Genomic DNA, 5,735 nt, shown 5'->3' on the forward strand with positions numbered 1-5,735 from the left:
TAATATTCTTGACAACATAAATAAATAACCCATATTTATACTATTATTAATAGTTATAATTATGTGCAATAATTTATTAAATTAATGGATTTTACTATTTATATAATTAATAATTATTTATAATAAATTATCATATATTCATGAATTTTGTTATCATTATATATTATTAATATATTCTAGTGAATAACCAAACAATTTGAGAAAATGAAAAGGTGCATAGTTAATGAGAGGTTATGGATCATTAGTTTTATAATTAATGGTATAATTTTGAGTTATAAAAAAATTAAGGGGGTAAAAAAGGAAATCAAAAGTTTTGACATGGGTATTCTCTTTTATAAGTAGTATAGATATAGATATAGATATAGATTATTCTACCTCTAACTCTTCTTACATCTACAACACTTTCTTTTATTATATTATCTACAAGAACTCCTACTCCATTCTTATTCTTTTCTTTTCCCTTGTACCAAAGTTTATATCTGATCTTTTTAATTTCTCTAGATTTTTCACCTATTCATTTAGTTTCTTGTAAACAAATTATATTTATCTTTCTTTAATCATGACATCCACTAATTACATTATCTTTCCGGTAAGTATACATATATTCCAAGTAGCTAATCTAATGTTTTTTCCTTGTAAAAATCTCCTACCATTTTTCCTCTTAGACCGTTCTAATCTATGCCTAATACTATTAGATACCCTATTAGAGGATTGTAGATTCTTAGAACACCCTTACTTACTTGTCATTATACAGGGGTGTCATCGATGTAATGCGTCGCTTCCGGGAGATATCATAGCAAACCACCCTTGCTTACTTATCATTGCATCGAGGTGAGATCGATGCAACTCCTCGTGGTGGGGACGCACCAACGATTATATAATAGGATTTATTTTGCATGTGGATCTAACTATGTTTTATGCTGACTGTCGGCTACCTAACACAACCCCCCTCCTTTATCTTGGCTTGGAACAGGCAGTGCTGACAAACAACACTGGCCGAGTTATATTCTTTACAACTCACTAGTCAAAATTCATATCCCATAAATCTATATCTATATCTATACTATATATAAAAGAGAATTGCCTTGTCAAAACATTTTATTTCTATTTTTACCCCTTTTAAGTTTGATAATTCTCAAATATGTAATTAGTTATAATTAGTCATTCACTAATCATATATAACCTCTTACTAATTATGTATTTCCTCGCTTTTTCAAAACTTTTGGTCACACTATTATTTTATTGTTTATTTATGTTTTTAATAGAAATGTGAAATTTATCCCTAATTTATCTTCACATAATATTTAAAAGTTCTAGAAAAATTAAAAATAATAAAAATTCATTAGGTTTATGCCTTATGCCTTTGGGTTTGACCTCATACGGGGGACTACCTGTTATCTTTCATTTTTATTAGCCTTTTAAAAGTATGACAATAGTATGAAAGATAATTTGTATTTATTATAATTGTAATAGTATTAATAGTATAATAATTGTAATAGCATTTTTTTAAATTAATCAATTACACTATAATTTAATAACTATATAATTTAGTAAATTGTTTACTAATAGTGTAATAATAGTATTATAATTATGTTATATATAATTTTATTATATTTAGAAGAGAAGAAATTATTTAATATATTATAATTATTTTAATAAATTATGAATAAATTATAACAATTATCCAAACTATAATAATTAATCATATAGTTCTTTATACATAGTTTTATCAGCTTATTCATTTAAACAAAATTGTAACTATTTAGATTTTATATTGCTATATAAGTGTTTGTGGAAAATTTGTAGTAAAAAGAAATGAAGGAAAATTAATTCGTATTCCTTTGATCTCAATTACAATTGGATTTCCTGATTACAAAAAAGAGGAGAATGATCTGGATTCTCCCCTTTGTTTAATTCTGGGTTCTTCACAGTAGCGATGGAGTGCCTCCTTCGAATGCTTGCGTCGAATTTGCTCTCCGTTGACGATCCGACCATCTTGTCTCGTGGGAACAATTAAAAAAGTTCTCCTAAACATTAAAATTAGATTAATTAAAATACCAGATTATTAAAAAAATCTCATTGATGACATTAACACGGAGATAATTAGTTGAATTATGACAAATCAAAGCTTCTGATGGAAATTCTGAATGAAATCGTGGCAAAAAGACACAAGGATAAGTTTATATAAAATTTTAGATTTTTTTACTCTGTATGCTAATATCTAAATAAAAATTTCTGTCTGGTTCAAAGTGGTTTGGAACAATTTGGCACTCCAAAGTTTATTCTTTTTATTATTTTTTTCACTTTGTTAGTCAAATTTGAATAAGTAGTTTTCTTATTTGTCTTATTTTCCCAAGTTTATTCTTTTTCTCACTTCTATATATATTCCAAAGTGTTTTTTTAACTCTCCTACACTTCTAAACTTTCAATCTCATTTTATTTTTTTAATTATCCTATCTATCTCACTAGATTCTCTGCTAAATGTATATATCCCATGCTTAGCACGTGATACTCTTGTCCATTGCTAATAACACATTTGGTTATTCGGATGGATCCACATAGGGAACATAATTTTTGCCTGAGCTCATATACCCACCTAGCCCGTCCATCACCTGACCCGCCCAAAAGCACTCATTTAATTGCTAATCGGGCGGGTTCATTTCAAACTATATTAAATAGGTACTAAATGGACGGTTTCTATTCACCCATTTTCCCGCCCTTATTCCAAAAAACAAAACCCGAAGCCCATTTACCCTGATCTAATTCAAACCAAAACCCTTCGGCCTTTCTCATTTCTTTCCGTCATCCCAAGACTAAAACCCCACCGGCAGCAAGCTTATCTTCGTCAGCGGTTCGCTCCAGCTATCCGGCGAGCAACACCAATTCAAGTTCATCTAGGTATCAGAACTTTGACCCTCTCGTGTCGGTGATTTTCTAGGGTTTGCTTTGATCTTGTGCTTGTTGCTGTACCTTTTGGTGTAGATCTGGGATTTAATGAATCGATGAGTTGACTATTGTTTAGGTATCTGACGCTATTGTTCTTTGATTTCGGTTACTTTTTGAGGTTTTATTTTGATCTGGTGCTTGCGGCAGTAGTTCTCGCCCTAGATCTAGCGTTTAGTTAACTGTTAATTTTTAAATCAATGCTTTGACCATGATTTTAGTCTTGTGCTAGGAGATCCTTGCTCTGGATATTTAGTTTGTTAATTGATTCGCTTTTTGGATAAATCTAGAGTTTAAACAGTAGTTTTTAAGTTAAGCAAACAAGCTCAGCCTGGTGTTGGATCCTTTCACCTTCTCAATCTCGGCATTTTCTTAGTTTTTTTGAAGATCTAGGGTTTAGTTGATTGACATTTGAAATCAATGTTTTGGCCATCACTTCAGTGTTTATGTCTGGAAAAAAAAATACAAAAAATACTCAAAAAGTCTGCAAAAGGCCCCCAAAAAGTTTGCAAAGAGGCCCCAAAATGTTTGCAACAAAAACCCAAAAAATTTGCAAAAAGCCACCAATAGTTTATAAAAAGCCCCCAATAGTTTACAAAAAACACCTCAAAAGTATTATATATATATATATATAGCTACATAGTTAAATGGGCAAATGAGTGGTTTGTTTATTAAATGGGTGGGCAAAAACCCGTCATTTAGAAAATATTAAATGGACCATAAATGGGTAAATGGGCAAAACATGTCCACCCATTTATGCCCCGCCCATTTAATACCCAAACCCACCCATTTAACACCCTTAGATCATCATCCACAGCTGAGTGAAATGAATCTAAATTTAATAAGACGCCAAAGTGGAATTGAATTAAAATTTTGGGTTTTTGAGTTGCATGAAAAGCATCTTAGGGAACCAAAAGTGGGGAAAAGGTAAATGTTTGGGTACAAAAGTGAAGATAGTCCTTTATTTATAAAGTTCCGGCAAATTCGTGCAAAACAACCCACCCAATGGTTTCCGTTTCTTTCTCTAGTTGCAGGGTTCAATAAGCAAAAATGCTTTCAGGGGCCCGAATCAAAAAGTGAAAGAAATACCTCTGCGATTTCTCCTCTCTTCCTCCGGAAACCCTAAAACCCTAAAAAAGGGTTGAAGAAAGGGGCCAAAAAAAAATCATTATTCGAATCCCCAATTCAGTTTAATTTAGGCTTCAAGGATGCAGCACGACGACGTGATATGGCAAGTCATCAGGCACAACCACTGCAGTTTCATGGCCAAGTAATCATCTTCCTCTCTCTCTCTCTCTCTCTCTCTCTCTCTCTCTCTCTCTCTCTCCGCCGCTCATTCTCATCTCCCTCTCTCTCTCTCTCTCTCTCTCTCTCTCTCTCTCTCTCTCTCTCTCTCTCTCAATCTAACTATTGAATCAGAGTTTTCATTTTGATCTAGGGTTTCGTTCTAATGCCCACTAAATCTTATTGCTTTGCTATGTAGAATTACTACTGGGAATTTCTGTAGAAATCCCTATAATGTCACTGGAATCTGCAATCGGAGCTCTTGTCCGCTGGCCAATAGTCGGTATGCTACGATTCGGGATCATGAAGGTACTTTATCCATTGTTTTGTCATAATTCAAATTAAAACTTAGCTAGCAATATACTGTCTTGTTTAGACTTTGAGATTAATTGTGTGTTTGGTTTGTTTATTATGTGATGATACTGTAAGAGGCCCAGGATAACTCACCCCCTAAAAACTACTTGTTAGGGGGGGTGAACCCAAATGTCTTATACCCATAAAATTGACTTCACATTGAGTCAATGTGTGATTGAACCCAAATTTCTTATAACCATACAATTGACTCCACATTTTAGTTAACGTGGAGTAAATGGATCCTAATATCCAATCACGCTTCTGCAGTCTCGGTGTCAACGAGGGTTGCCTTTGCATTAGTCTTCTCCTGACAAGATGCCACCATATCTGCTGTGCGCTTAAGAGACATATGGGTTTGGCTGTGATGCCATTTATAAGTGGCCTAGGAAAACTCATACCTTTAGGCTTTAAGTTATCTGTTTGAGGGAAGCCAGATCTCTTGCAAAGCCACAATTGTCTCTCCATTTAGTCAAGGTGGAACTAAATGGACCCTAACTAATATTTTTCTTTTGGACGATAGGTCAAGCTCCTAAGCTTTCTATTAGGAAACATGACATTGTAATTGGCTGAATAATAGTCTTCTTCCTATAGAATGATAGAATTACTAAAGTTGATACTTTTATATCATCAGGATGAATTTCCAAGAAGAGCCTTGGTCGAAGATTGGTATGGATTGAGTTACAAAATAAGTAGATGATCTACTAAGAGAGTGTTATGCATAATGGTTTGTAGAGATCTTGGATTAATGATGTGTTAGCCATTTGGAGTTTATTGTTTTTGTTCATTTGATTTTGGAGCATTGTGTAGCTGTTTATTTTGTATTTAGTTTTAATTGAGATTACTTTTGCATTGAAGTTTCATGATGGTACCAATGGATCAATGTAGCTGGCCTTATGGAAATTCATGGCCTATATCAAGAATGCATTAAATGAAAAAGCATTACAATTTTGAAATACTTGTGATATCCTAGATATCCTATATTTCCATTGTCAATAATTTATTAAATGGGAAAGCATAACCAAGTTAAAACACTTGTTGATTTGGACTGTGGTGAACTTTAGAATGTCGATTGATGAAGATATTTCTTTTCAGTAGTCTTGTTGGACACTTGAGACCAATAGTCTTCTAGATTCTAGAAGCTACGTCTCTGTAGC

Source organism: Asparagus officinalis, chromosome 6 (genome assembly GCF_001876935.1).
Source record: "Asparagus officinalis chromosome 6, Aspof.V1, whole genome shotgun sequence".
NCBI classification, from domain to species: Eukaryota; Viridiplantae; Streptophyta; class Magnoliopsida; order Asparagales; family Asparagaceae; genus Asparagus; species Asparagus officinalis.